The sequence below is a fragment of the Solanum stenotomum genome, chromosome 5 (assembly GCF_019186545.1).
Source record: "Solanum stenotomum isolate F172 chromosome 5, ASM1918654v1, whole genome shotgun sequence".
NCBI classification, from domain to species: Eukaryota; Viridiplantae; Streptophyta; class Magnoliopsida; order Solanales; family Solanaceae; genus Solanum; species Solanum stenotomum.
This window is the reverse complement of record NC_064286.1, coordinates 15,127,449-15,143,606: the sequence shown is the minus strand read 5'-3', so window position 1 is coordinate 15,143,606 and position 16,158 is coordinate 15,127,449.

Below are 16,158 nucleotides of genomic sequence, written 5' to 3'. Positions count from 1 at the left end.
AGTGAAAAGCCATGATTTTAGACATAAAAATGAATATCATCATATTATATAGATCTCTTATTTTTCAAAGAGGTGCCAAGAATATTTGGTTTGGTTATGAGAAAATTTTGTTATTACTATTAGGTACAATTGATAGTTATATTACAATTGCATTTTTTGGTTCGTATCAAAGTCTAGATTTTTCTATTTATTTTCTAGTTTATCATTACAATTTTTGTTTTTAGTTTTGTGACTTTTTAATACATAAAAGATCTTCATTTTCAAACATAGATATCTGAAAAAATAATAATTTACTTTTATTCAAAATGTAAGAAGGCAAAATATTTCATTTCTATTTAATAAAAAGAGTTTGAAACGGTAGCTAAGACCCTATGTTCATAACTAGGTAAAAAAGAAGTAACCCAATTTGATGAGTTTTCTATGTTGAATTGTGGGAGTAGATAAAAGGTTGAGTTCTTTGACTTTGATGAAGTTACCTAACTCCACTTTTTCACTTTTTCTTAACCTAACCCTACAAATTAAATCAAAAAGGAATTTCAAACTTATGAAAGGTGCAATGAAAACGTTGAATACTAGATACTTCTCTAAAGCTGAACTTAAGCCACAGTATTTCAGGAAACATAGCAGCGTACATTGATCTAGGTTTCATTGGATCCCACTTCTTTTGTATAGCTATTTTAATTAGAATACTAAATAGTCTATTACTCCTCTAAGCATAGAAAAGTTAGGTGCATCAACACAAGGCACATCGGCAATCACTAAAAGTTAAAACTCAATTGTAGACTTTCATTTCATTCATCTAACTGATTGGTAAAGTTTCATTTTTTTTAGGAGTTACAAGCAAAAATCAAATGATGTGATGCCTGATTGTTATCTTTTTATCTTATCATCTAACTGCGGAAATTAGCAGAATGTTTCCTATTTTGTCTTTTTGGTCTCTATGGGTATACAATAAATCAGCTAGTTGCTATGCCCCAGGGTCCTTCATTTGGAACTGCTCCAGGGTTCTTGAGCATGTTGGGGGATTAGGCGGCAGTTGAAAGACCTACTCGAGAGCTTGACGAAGAAGCGAAAAAAGCCTATCTATTCTATTTTCTTAGTTTAGTTTCGGGCTTTTCCCAGCCTTGACTCCATGTAAACCGAATGGCTTTGAGAACCGTCCTTGGTCACTTCCTAGCTACTAGCCTTCTTACTCGTTCGACGAGCCTTTATTTTTCTTTTTGGGATCGCAGATGTAGCATTGATTCCGGGAATAGGTTGTTTTGCTACTCCTATCAAAATGAAAAGCAACAAGCGGAACTTGAACTTGAAGAAACGGGCCTCTATCAGAGAAACCATTGCGCGCTAGCCCCTTGTATAGGGTTCCAAACCTGCGCACCCATAAACTACAAGCTTTCTTTGATTGTTGACTTCAGTCTGCTCTTGTCCCAACTTAACTGTCAAATGTTTGTCTCAATAATTGGGTGACAAACTACGGTCTATATATTTCCACATATGCGGTAAAAAAATTACACTTTAAGAAAGAATCTGATTCTATTCATTTTCTGTAATGTGTCATTCAACTTTACTGTTGCTAACTCAATATTTGAGTTAGGAGAATTTTTTTTCTTTTTTGGGCATTAATAGTCAATTGCAGTTTTATTTTTCCTTCATGAAATTTTCATGCTTCATAGCATATAAGAATCAGGTCCTACCGATGGATCATACATTCAGATCCTACCGATGGATCATCTTCATTAGTCCTACCGATCGACATGCATTTATATCCTATCGATGAATTATATTCATTCGTCCTACCGATGGACATGCATTTAAATTCTACTAATGGACATACATTCAAATCCTATCGATAGATCATTTTTAGTTGTCCTACTGAAGAACATGTATTTATATCCTACACTGGATCATCTTCATTCGTCCTATCAATGGACATGCATTTATATCCTGCTGATGGACATACATTTAGATCCTATCGATGGATCATTTTTAGTCGTCCTACCGAAGGACATGTATATATATCCTACATATGGATCTTCTTCATTTGTCCTATAAATGGACATGCATTTATCTCCTACCAATGAATCATCTTCATTCGTCGTGTCGTAAAGGATGTGACCTTTTTTAAAAAATTTTGTCTCTACTAATGAGTTTTTGTTTTTTTAAGAACATTCAAGAGGATGCATTCTCAATTAAGTCATAGGTGTGGATTACATCAACAAGAACGCAGCACAATGTGGAACCTTTTGAAAGCAAGTTGAGGATCGACTTCCACCATTCCAGCCACACTTTTATACAAAAGTTATGTGTTCAGCCAAAATCGGGTTTGTCAATTTTCTTTGTCCATGATTTTTTTCATCAATCATATCCAACGAAAGGGACAGTTGTTGACACTCAATTTTGGCCTAACATTTTTAAAATTCGTAACTTTTAAGTTCTATTTATTCAATAGTTCGAGATATTTTTTTTTTATAATTTTAAATAAGTTTATCGATATTTATTCTTGTTTGTCAAAATTTCAAGATTTTCTTTATCAGCTAATTTTAATTACATTATTTTTTGTCACAATCGGTTGAATACGTTCAAATATTTGTTCATTGTGATTAAATCACTATTTCTGTTAAATTGCATTTTTTGCATGTCATTGATTACGTTCAATACACTTTTAATATTCATTTTATTCGTTACATTTGTTAATATTTATTTTGATATTTTGCACAGTCAAGAAATTCATTCAAATATGAATAAGATTTCATACACATATATTATATTAACTGGTGGTTTGACCCACATTTTTAAGATAATAGTATTGTATTATGAGTGATTTTCAATTTCCTATTTAAACAATAGCTTAGTCGGTCAAAGGTAGTGAAATAGTTTTAGATTAGAGTTGAGAATTTTTAGATTTTTAATCACAAAGGGGTTTCATTTTCATTAATTTTCCGATAGTTACCACCTCGGATTTCAAACCCCCATTCATTTTTTTCCTTTTCGGCGAAACACCACCGGATTTAACTCCGCCAGACCCCAACCCACGCTGCTCTCTCATTTTCTCCATCGTTTCCAGTGAGCTCTCGAGATCCAAACCACCGGAAACCCACCACAAAACCACCGAAAAACACCTCCATCACCACCAGATTCCAAACAACCCCCAACCAAAACTTCATCAGTTCCGTTTTCCTTTCATGATTTCTTTGTTTTGCAGGTGTTCAAGCCTCAACTCTGAAACCCCGGTGAACTCGCACAACAGCACGCAGTGAACAACAATAGAAACAATAAGAAGCTCCACATAGGAGGAAAATCGGTGAACCAGACAGAGCTCCGATGACGACTATTCAATAAAGTGAATCCGATCTGGCCGGAAAACAACCTCGGTGACCTCTTACTTCTTCTTTGCATTTATTTCTGTTGTTTATTTATTTACTTTGCATTGTTTATTTATTATATGTGTATCTTATTGTTCACTGGTAGCATCTTCTTATGAACACATGGCCCAATGTCGTCTCCGGCGTCTTTTCTTTCTTTATTTTTGTCTATTGTTTTTATCCAATTTTCATCCATCCTAATTGTTTGTAAATCATTTTGGGTCAATGAGTAGCTTAAGTAGTTTAATAGTATTTGTTTACAGTGTAGTGATATGTGCTTAGATTATTAATTTAATAGATATTAATATTATATTTGGTCACATAAAATTTGTTGTTAGTATTTAATTACTTATTTGTTCATTGTTATTTTACTTTTTGATTGTGTTAATGTTTACAGATTTTAAACTAGTAAGTATATAACTTTATATCTAATTAAAATGTATGAGTTGTTGATTTAGTTATATTGAATGAAGCTTTCGCGGAAGCATGTGATCGGTTTGTTGAAATGATTTTATTCACATGGGCAATGAAAAAAAAAATTCCGTCGATTTTTGAGGCCTCCCTATTTTAAAAGATGAAAATTTAGTTTATGTTTATATTTTTTTATATGTTAGAATTTGTCGATAAAGAAATTACCGTCGATTTCCAAAGTCTCCCATGTTAATAAGACGGATTTTTATTTTTAAGTTATTATTTTATTTATTTATTACTAATACTTTTACTAAGTGTCTTTACAGGTACCCGGAGTTGCTTCCCATTGAAGCTATTCGAATGAAGTTCGAATTATAGTCTTCATTCATTATTTTGTATATATCGATGTTACGCAAACTTTAGGCCGTGTCTTATATTATTTTTTTATTTTATTTCTTGTGTATATTGTATGTTTATTATACTTGTATATTGTTTTTATCTCCTCCTCAATTTGAAAAAATGATTTCAATCGGGACACACATTTGTGAATTTCGAAAGATGTCTAACACCTTTCCTTTGAAATAAATTTAACCCCTTACCTAGAATCTAGTGGTTTCGTAGATCACTTCATTGGTTTCCTAGTTTTTTGTAATATTAGGTGGCGACTCCTTTAAAATTCGTTTATTCTTAAAATTCTTTAAAAATTGATCTAATTGATTATTTTTTATTCACCACGACATTTTGCCCTATTTGAATAAAGTAGGGATTTAAACAAGGTCATCTCCTTCATCCGTGCTCAGAGATTGGTGGAGAGAGGGTGTTTGTCTTACTTAGCTTTTATTCGGGACACTAGTGTTGAACCACCTCCCATAGATTTTTTTCCCATGGTTCAGGAGTTTCTCGATGTATTCCCTTCTGATCTTCCAGGTGTTCCTCTAGATAGAGATATTGACTTTGCTATTGATTTGTAGTTGGACACTAAGCTCATTTCTATTCCTCCCAACCGTATGGTTCCAGCAGAGTTGAGAGAGTTAAGGCATCAGTTGCAGGATTTATTGAGTAAGGGATTAATTCACCCTAGTGTGTCGCCTTAGGGTGTCCCTATGTTGTTTGTGAAGAAGAAGGGCAGAACTATGAGAATGTGTATTGATTACAGACAGTTGAATAAAGTAACAGTGAAAAATAAGTATCATCTTTCACGTATTGATGACTTATTTGATCAGCTAGAGGGAGCATACCTTGATTGTTTTGTGTTTGTCTTTATCAATGATATTTTGGTTTACTCCAGGAGTAAGGAGGACCATGTCCGACATTTGAGGATTGTACTTCAGAGGTTGAGGGAAGAGAAGTTATATGCCAAGTTCTCAAAGTGTGAGTTCTGGCTTAATTATATGGCATTCTTGGGACATGTTGTGTCCAAGAATGGTATTAGAGTAGATCCAGCCAAGATTGAGGCAATTAGAGGTTGGACGCGACCTACTTCTACTTTTGAGATTCGGAGTTTAGTGGGATTGGCAAGCTATTACCGATGATTTGTTCAGAGTTTCTCCACTATTGCAGCTCCATAGACCAGATTGTCTTGACAAGGTGTGGGTTTTCAATAGTCCGAAGAGTGTGAGGAGAGCTTTCAAAAGCTCAAGACTTTGTTGACTTCGGCTCCTGTGTTAACTCTACCAGAGAAGGGTGTGAACTCTACAGTGTATTACGATGCTTCAGGAGTCGGTTTGGATGGTGTATTGATGCAGAAGGGGAAAGTGATTGCTTATGCTTCTAGGCAGTTGAAGTCCCATGAGAAGAATTATCCTACTCATGATTTGGAGTTGGCGGTTATGGTATTTGTACTTAAGTTAAGGCATCATTATTTGTATGGGGTGCATTATGAGATCTTCACTGATCATTAGAGTCTTCACTACATCTTCAGTAAGAGCGATCTGAACTTAAGGCAGCGGAGATGGCTTGAGTTGTTGAAGGACTATGATGTGACCATTTTATACCATCCGGGGAAGGCCAATGTGGTGGCAGATGCTTTGAGTAGGAAGACTCCTAGCATGGGGAGTCTTCTCGCGCTTAATATTTGATGCTTATCGTGACCAACGACACTAACCTACGGTATGAGTGTCTACGATCGTTGATAATATAGTAACCCAACCAAGCGTTGGGGTCGTGTCCCAAGGGAGCAGTTTTGAGAATTAATAACCAATTAGAATTTCATTCAAGTTAGTCATACTTAAAGACATTTGCGATAAAAGACATTGTAAATTAAAGGGGGTGACACAAAAGTGTCAAATATCAAAAGGGAGTTTTGTAACAAGTATTAAAACATCAAAATAAATAAGAAAATCAAGTATGGGGAAAGGTTCTTGGGATGTGACCGCAATACAGGTTGAGATAAATTGTTGGGTATATGCTTTCGATAGGAAATTTGCAAAATAATAGTGACTAGGCTAAGCTTTAAATGGAAATAAGTTTCCTCTCGGGCAACTTATCCCGTTTCAAATGCGTTCCTGTCAGACATCCATTTGCAGCATGAAGACTAGTCCACGCCTTACCCCACTCACTCTCTCGAGCTGAGTGTTAGGATATGGGACTAGGGCTGACCCTCTCAGGTTGAACCTCATGTCGACCCACTCCTTAGGCCATCAGTCTAGTGATCTTGGTTTCGCGACCTCCCTCTTGGGCAAGCCGAAAACACATGGGTGACTTTGTATTTGCAACTACAAACCCTTTAGATTAAACCACAACCACTAGGTGAAATCACCATTAAAATACATCTAACCTATCAGCAAGCAAGACCTAACAAGAATATCCACCCATATTTGCTAAATTACACCCAAAGAATGAGGGTTTTTAGCCACACATCAAGAAATAAGAAATTATACCTAACATGATAATGAAATCAACTGGATATAGCGAAGGAAAATGAATAGAGAAGACTCACTTCCAAACTTGGGGAAGAAGAACTCCTTTCTTCAAGTCTCCACAAAACCCTCTCCAAACTTGAGAGAAAAATACCCACCAAAGTATGTTCTAAAGTGAAAATAATAATAATAATTGTTCCACTCCAAAATTCCTCCAAAAATCTCCTAAAAAAGATCCCTCTAGACTACAATTCTAACTAGTATTTATAGCTTTCACAGATTGTACTACGGAGGATTGTTCGGCGACATTAGTTGAGATCGCCGATTGACTCGGTGATCCGCCTTTAGGTCAGCTCATCGCCTTCAGTGTCTTGCCTTTAGCATCCTCGCATTTTGGTTCATTGGGTGGTACAGTACTGCTTTACGGAACTGATCGGCGACTTACCAACTGCTCCTTTCCTCTTCTTTTGATGCACTTCCTTCAAGGCTTCGCGTATTGGAACGAAGGGTGGTTCATGTCATTTCGGCGACTCGCCAATTTAAATTCGGCAATCCGCACGATTCCATTTCTTGTTCTTTTTAGCCATATTTGCTTCGTTTTGCGCCTAAGTGTCCATGCTTCCACTAAAACTTCAACATTTTAATCAGGTATTGAGATAAAAGAAGCATTCAAGGACACTCTTTCTATTAAAATAAAGCCCTAAATGAGTCCAATTTATGGACTCATCAGTATTGAGGAGAGGCCGTTGGCTAGAGATGTTCAGATGTTAGCTAACAGTCTTATCCGGTTGCAAAATTCAGAGGAGAGTGATGGGATGATTGTTTTTATTGAGGCTTGGTCTTCTTTAGTCGAGTAGATCCGTAAGCAGCAGTTTAATGATGAAAATTTATGTCTCATTCGAGACAAAGTGTTGAGAGGGGAAGCCAAGGAGGTTGTCCTTTGATTTTGATGGCATATTGAGGATCAGAAGTAGGATTTGTGTGCCCAAGACGAGTGAGTTGATTAGATTGATTCTTGAGGAGTCCCATTGTTCTCGATATTCCATTCATCCAGGAGCGGCGAAGTTGTATCATGCTCTGAGTCAGCATTACTCGGGGTATGGCATGAAGAGGGATATTGCAGACTTTGATTATAGGTGTTTCACTTGCCAACAGTTCAAGTGTGAGCACCAACGGCGCGGGGGTATATCTTAGAGGATGCCTATTCCTACTGTCACACTCCAAAGCTACCCCAGGATGCGGACACGGGACCTAGGATCACGAGTGACCCCAAGCTAACCTTGCTTGCATATCATAAGCATACTAAAGTAAAGTGAAGTACAAAAATATTATGTGGAAGTTAAGTCATCATGTAAACTGAAATGACAGGGAATACTCATAAACTATCTGAATATATCAAAACTGAGAGTTTAACAACAACTAAAAAGTCAAAATCGAACGCTAAAGTTGAGACTAACTATGTCTGAAGTAAAGCCTCTACTGACTAGAAATGGTGGGACATGCCCTAGCTAGGCCTAGAAAAACTAAAACTAGAACTAAAAGCAAAGGAAGGTAATCATGTCACTCGTCCTCGAAGAATGAGGACTCACCACTGATTTTGTTGAACTGAAGATCGAAAACCGATCTATACGTGATTTGGAATCTGAGAACCTGAACCTACGTCACGAGAAGATGTAGCGCAGAGTATGTGTCAGTACTTGAAAGGTACTGAGCATATATGAAGGATAGAATAAAGCTGAACAATAATCATAACTGAACCAAAGAATATATCTGAACAATGATAAGATATAAGCACAATACTATACTGAGAATACTGAACATGAACTAACTGAATGCAATGACCAAGTTTATAACATGTTGAGACTGAAATCTGACTGTAACTAAGAACTTGGTCAATGCAATAGAATCTAACTACAAGGGAGCTACTAATAACCGACATAAAACAACATGAGCTAAATGTGGAGTCCGATGTATACGCCCCATCGAGAGGACCCAATATACCCTAACAGAGGTATTGTAACACCCCGTAAATCTAGTGACCTAAGCTAGAGCCTAACTTGAAGTCTTGTGTCCTAAATAGGGTTAACATGAAGATAAAAGTCGTAAAATTCCCTCCCTAACCTAGCACTAAAGATTTAGGGCCTACACGTCAAGGCATGACCCCCTAGGACCCCACCAAGGGTCCTTAAAGAGGACCCAAGAGAAGGTCCAAAGGCTGTCAAAAATAGCTTGTGATCACGATTGGGCACCCACAATTCTTCAGTGGAACCACGCTCCGTGGTTGAGGAGTCGTGGGTTGAGACTTAGTCTCCCCAATGCATCCCCCATTTTCCATTCTCTGAACCAAATGATGCCCTAGAAGGATGGTCCATGGATAGGGTCTGTATATCACACCTGTAGGTGTTGTCTTGGTTCTCCCTTAGTGGGGTTGTTTTGGTACATTGCTTTAAGGGTTAGTTAAGTTAAGGGACGGTTATTTTGGGTTAGTTAAAGTATTTTAAGACTATTAAAAATATAAAACACTATTTTTAAATTCATTATCTCAAATCACTCAATTAGAAAATGTTCTCTCTCTCTCAAATATTTCTCTCTCTAAGAAGAATACCTTCATTGAAGAACAAGGTCAAGGTCAAGTTAGGGGTTCAAGAACAAGTCTTTATTCTACGATTTCTTGAGGAAATCAACCTAAGGTATGGATGCTCTTCATTCTAGGGTAGCTATCCCCCAAGAAGCCCCTTCAAAGTATGCTTTTAAGACTTCCAAAACCTACAGTTTTCATCTAGTCATGGGTCTTCTTCCAAAACGATTTATATTGTTTAATTATGGTTGATAATGATTAATCAAGTTGATTTATGGTTACATTAATGGAGTATTGTTGAATTTTGATGAAAATCTCCCTTGGACCCATGATTTCCCCTTCTTCTTTAATTGTGAACTATGTATGGTTTGATTGATGATGAGAGCTTGACAATTGCTTATGTTTACATTGATTATATTGTTGAATCATGAAATACACCTATCTAATGTAATAATTCTTGAAGCTAGGGTTGATCTTGACTCCTAGCCTTGAAGGGCAATAACTAGGGTTTATATATGTTAATGAAGATTGTATATGAGTTCATGATTTACTTAGCTAATGATGATCCTATGACTTGTGTAATTGTGGTATTGATGTGAGATCCTTCTTCCCTATACCCTTACACTTGATTATGGATGAAGTATGTATGTATGTTATGATAAGTGATAACGTTCAAATATACTTCTTGAAAAGAAATATAAATGATCGTATGCAATATATTTACCCAACTATGAGTCGGGGTCGATCCCACAGAGAATATGGAAGAATATTGTCAATAGTAAATATTTAACTCGATAGCAGTTATAAAAATGCGGGATTTAAATTGAAATAAAATAAAATAAAAACAATAAAAAGATAGCTTTGAACTAAGTATTTATTTATATTCAGATTATTAAAAGTAACTAGGAATGTGTTCCCCATAAGCTCATAACGCAGTAATCCTAATAATAGTAATCCTTTTCTAGTGTATTATATGCAAAGTGAAGTTAGGTATCTCTAAATCCTTGGTCCGGCATCTAGAGAATTTCACCCCGCACCTTGGTCCGGCTACGTGTGTATAATTTACTAACCCTTACATTTACCTTATATTAGACATCATAATCGATATTTGGCTTAGTTATTACTTCGCACCAATCGACACTAGCCTATTAGATAGTATCACACTAAATCTATTTTGATAATTCTTTTCTTGTTCATTACCTCCTTGGTCCGACAAGTAGTAACAAGGCGAGTTCTAACGTTGGCCACCGTTAAAAATACTTCTAAACGAAAGAATTATCAATGCATGCAAAATACTATTCAAGAATTGCTTATTTACTATTCATACTTTGTTAATCGCTCATGGTTCCCACAACCCTAGTTATGAAAGTTAGCTACTCATTATCTCAAAAACACAATCAAAATTTATTAAAATAAATATGTTTGCGTTAATCATAAAAAGTTAAGAACAATAGCTAAACTATCTTTTATTAATCACGAATACAAATAAATAATAAAGGAGAAGAAAGAATAAATCACAATTTTCCGGCCTTCACGGCGGTTCTTCCAAAGTTCCTAAGCTAGAAGAAAATTTATATTGTGTCTTGTATCTTGGTTCTTGGCTCCCTCCAAGAATAACTTTTCATGCCCTATTTATAGATATAGAAACCCTAAATAAAATAATTGAGTCCATCTTAAATTAGGAAATCAAAACCAAAAGGAATCGAATTCCTTTTTATTTTCGGTGAAGCTGTCCGCGTCAATTTTCTTTTTCTGTTGTAGCCTTCCATTGTGAGACGTGTACAGTAGAGGTAAATTGAAAATTTCCAATTGCAGCGCCTTTCCTTATATACATAAATATATTATTTTATTCAATTTAATCCATTAAGTTGTCTGCTTGATTTCCTTCTTCAACCTTCCATCTTTAATTCGTTTTAGCTTTATTTTTTCACCAATTTAATCCTACAAATAAAATATACTATTTAGCACAATTCATAAAATTCATGCTCATAAAGGACATATATAAATAATAAATGTGAGGAAATAATGATTAAAAATATGTATTTTTAGTCTCACATCAACACCCCACACTTAAACTTTTGTTCGTCCTCGAGCAAACACTAAAACTCATCCTAAAAAAAAAAATCATCCTAGCAATGTCATCACTTTGGTTAATACAAACAATTATGTCATATACCAATTTCAAAACATCAAGTAGACTTCTCAATCATTATGCAAGACATCCAAATAAACAACAAACCTCTAACCTCGTAACTTCAAAGAAGGACTTTGAATTCATCAAATTTAAGTTTGCTCACCTACTCTCATCAAAGAAAGTTAATAAAATCACCTATCTTTCATGAAACAAGTACCCTCACAAGAAGAAATAGTCCACACACTCAAATCAAAAGATTGAATATAAATTAAGGACTTGGCATCAAAGAATACTCACACTCGCAAAGAAAATTCACATGTATGCACAAAGAACCATATGCTTGCCCATTATGTACATCTCCACTAATTAAGCATGCTTGAATAGAATCGAATAGGACTTTAACGGGTTGTAATGTAGGCTAGGGGACGGGTAGGAAAGCTATATAATAGTGACTTACACTTCCTTAAGCACTTTGCAATTTTAGACTCCATCACCCATTATTTTCTTCTCTTTACTTTCAGCCCTCTCTTCAACAATTATTTCACAAGTAATTCTCATCCTCTCAAAAATATTTCAATCATTTTTTTATTTTTTTTTAAGTTTTCCTTCATAATAGTCACCCTCAACTTACGTATTTTACATGCGTTAAGGTGCACAATGTCCTTGGAAGAACCAGGGCCATCATCAAGGTAACTTTTTTTTTTTCATGTCACATTTTTTTTTTCATATCACATTCTTTCAAAGAGGACTTTTAAGTACTTTGTAGCTATCATTGATTACCTTTTCACTCTACCATCCATTTTTCTCAAAATTGATAATTAGAATAAGTTTATGTTATAATGCTTAAGGAAGCAAGGTTCAAAAACTAGAGATTCAACAAAATAGTCAAGGGCAAAATATGGCTACCAATAAAAGGCTACAGGCTCAAAAGGGCTAACTAGTGATAAAATATCTGAAAAGGCTAAAATTTACCAGACAAAGCAAAGAAAGCCTATTATCATCTCCTAAACAAAGCAACACTTTTTATTTCGCTTCAATAACATGCAAGGCAAGTTCTAGACTAAGATACAAAATATGAAATAAATAAAATCTCACCACACATGGCACAAGTATCAATCAAGATGGATTTATTCCACTTCTAAGAGAGACATGATCATAACAAGCTACAAAATAAAATAAGCTATATACTAAGTCACAACCATGAGCTTAGATGTCAAAGAGTCTGCATTTTTTTTAATTAAGCATTCACAAGAAAGTACTACTCAAAAAATAGGCCCAAATAGTAAGTATCACATAACTTAAAAGGGCCTTTTCTTTTCTCTCCAATAAAATAAAATAAAATTTAAAAATAAAATTTATTCCTAAAAAAAAATAAAAAATACTCGGTTCAAAGGGATGATCCTCAGGAAACCGAAAACAAAAGCCAAGGAACCCATCTTAAAAAAGAAAAGACTCAATAAAATGATAAAAACTAGGAATTCATTCCTCCACCCCACACTTAAAAAGATGCTATGTCCCCAAAACATTAGATAAAATTTAAAACAAGGGTTAGAAAAACTTCCTGAGGCCTTTTGGCCTAGCCAGTAGCATGTTCTCTTTATTTCTCCTTGCATCAAGGGTCGTCACCCCACACTTAAGCTCAAACATTTTTTTTAATTTTTTTTTTGGGTACTCAGACTTCCCCTAATCTGCAAAAACAAGAAAAGAAAAAAAAAAGTGATACTAATAATAAAAAAAAAAAAAAGAAGTTACACTACTAATTGGGTTGCCTCCCAATAAGCGCTTAATTTAACGTCGCGGCACGACACCATCAATTTTGCTATTTTTCCTTCCACTTTGAAGATATGAACTGTACCCCTAATTTTACATCAATTTTTCTATTACGCTCAAGGGGTGGTGGTACAAAAATAAAGGTCTCAAGCAATAGATATCGCATTATGCACTTCTTGGATCCTAAGTGAGGAATGTAATTCTCCGATATTGGAACAATAAATTCAAGAATATAGACACAATTTTCCTCCTCCATACATTCTTCTATAGGCTCAGATGGCTCGATTAATTTCTCATCATCTAAACATAATGTTGAAAAATGATTGGAATGAGGTCTAGTGCGCCCTGACTTATGAATTGTATTATTATTTACACCCTCATATTTACACATACTAGAGTTTTAAAAAATAATATTAACTATTTCATTACATAACTCTAGTGTACTCTTCTCAACAATGACAACATCAATAAAAGTATGATCAAGCAATTGACCCTCAACTTTTAGTTCTTCAAGTTGACTTATAAGTAATTTTTCTTCCTCACACATATTATTACTAAATTGTTGGGTGTCATATGATTTAATGTTTTCACTCAACTCAATATCTAAATAATAGAGATCAAATTCAAAGGCATATTCACTATTGCGCTTACATATTGATTTATAGCAAAGTATTAACAAATCTTCCAAGTCCCCATACAACTTATCTAGTTGAGAAAAAATTAGCTTAAAAGAATCAATAATATCACAAGGGCAAGAATTGCAAGAACACTTATCACTGCATACTTTTTCAGATGACATCTCAAGAAGAGTAAAAGATGTATGATAATAATAAAAAAAATAAAAAAATTAAAACTAATACTAAGAAAAAAAAAACTACAAGTCAAAATAAATACTAAAGACAATTTCTAAGCCACATGCCCCAGCAGCGGCGCCATTTTTGATAACGTTCAAATATACTTCTTGAAAAGAAATATAAACGATCGTATGCAATATATTTACCCAACTATGAGTCGGGGTCGATCCCACAGAGAATATGGAAGAATATTGTCAATAGTAAATATTTAACTCGATAGTCGTTATAAAAATGGGGGATTTAAATTGAAATAAAATAAAATAAAAATGATAAAAAGATAGCTTTGAAATAAGTATTTATTTATATTCAGATTATTAAAAGTAGCTAGGAATGTGTTCCCCATAAACTTATAACGCAGTAATCCTAATAATAGTAATCCTTTTCTAGTGTATTATATGCAAAGTGATAAGTTAGGTATCTCTAAATCCTTGGTCTAGCATCTAGAGAATTTCACCCCGCACCTTGGTCCGGCTACGTGTGTATAATTTACTAACCCTTACATTTACCTCATATTAGACATCATAATCGATGTTTGGCTTAGTTATTACTTCGCACCAATCGACACTAGCCTATTAGATAGTATCACACTAAATCTATTTTGATAATTCTTTTCTTGTTAATTACCTCCTTGGTCCGGCAAGTAGTAACAAGGCAAGTTCTAACGTTGGCCACCGTTAAAATACTTCTAAACGAAAGAATTATCAATGCATGCAAAATACTAGTCAAGAATTGCTTATTTACTATTCATACTTTGTTAATCGCTCATGGTTCCCACAACCCTAGTTATGAAAGTTAGCTACTCATTATCTCAAAAACACAATCAAAATTTATTAAAATAAATATGTTTGTGTTAATCATAAAAAGTTAACAACAATAGCTAAACTATCTTTTATTAATCACGAATACAAATAAATAATAAAGGAGAAGAAAGAATAAATCACAATTCTCCGGCCTCCACGGCGGCTCTTCCAAAGTTCCTAAGCTAGAAGAAAATTTATATTGTGTCTTGTATCTTGGTTCTTGGCTCCCTCCAAGAATGACTTTTCATGCCCTATTTGTAGATATAGAAACCCTAAATAAAATAATTGAGTCCATCTTAAATTAGGAAATCAAAACCAAAAGGAATCGAATTCCTTTTTATTTTCGGTGAAGCTGTTTGCGTCAATTTTCTTTTGCTGTTGTAGCCTTCCATTGTGAGACGTGTACAGTAGAGGTAAATTGAAAATTTCCAATTGCAGCGCCTTTCCTTATATACATAAATATATTATTTTATTCAATTTAATCCATTAAGTTGTCTGCTTGATTTTGTTCTTCAACCTTCCATCTTTATTTCGTTTTAGCTCCAAACTTCTTTATTTTTCCACCAAATTAATTCTACAAATAAAATATACTATTTAGCATAATTCATAAAATTCATTCTCATAAAGGACATATATAAATAATAAATGTGAGGAAATAATGATTAATATGTATTTTTAGTCTTACATCAACAAGCTTGTTGTGTTGATTGAAATGCTTTTCTCATGAAACACTATGAATGTTGTGTGAAAGATTTACTCACATGTTGATGGCTCTAAGGTTGAAAGGACATTCTCACCTAATGAATCTATGAGCTCTTATGGTATTATGTTGGTTGGGTGCCTAGTGCATTCTCTTGTGAACATGAACTTAAGTAAATACTTAATATGACTATTAAAGGGAATTATGCTTAGCACCGAGCGGATATGAACAATGAGATGGAAGCTTCTATGTTTAGCAAGTCCGGCTTCCCAATGTATGTTGTCTCATGGGATGCAAACCTTTTACGCTAGTAATTCGGGTTTCTAGTAGCAATCCCCGTACCCCATAACTATGTGCCCACATAGGTCTTTAGCTAGTGGATCTACCTAAAAGCTATTATGAAAGTTATACCTTAGGCAAGTAGGATATCTCTTGTCGGTGTGGGGGTAGAACACCGGATTCCATGTAGCTCACATGGTCTAGGTCTTTAAGGCTAAACTTCCCTATATGATATGAATACGAACTATGATAAGAACATGGACTTTAATTATGACTTCTTGTGTGATACTACTTAGTATGAGTGGCGGTATGGGAATTCACTTATGCATTGCGCAAGTAGGCTTTACTTAGTATGAGTGAGGGTATGGGACTTCTCTTATGTTATGATGACTTATGGATTATGTATGAAAGA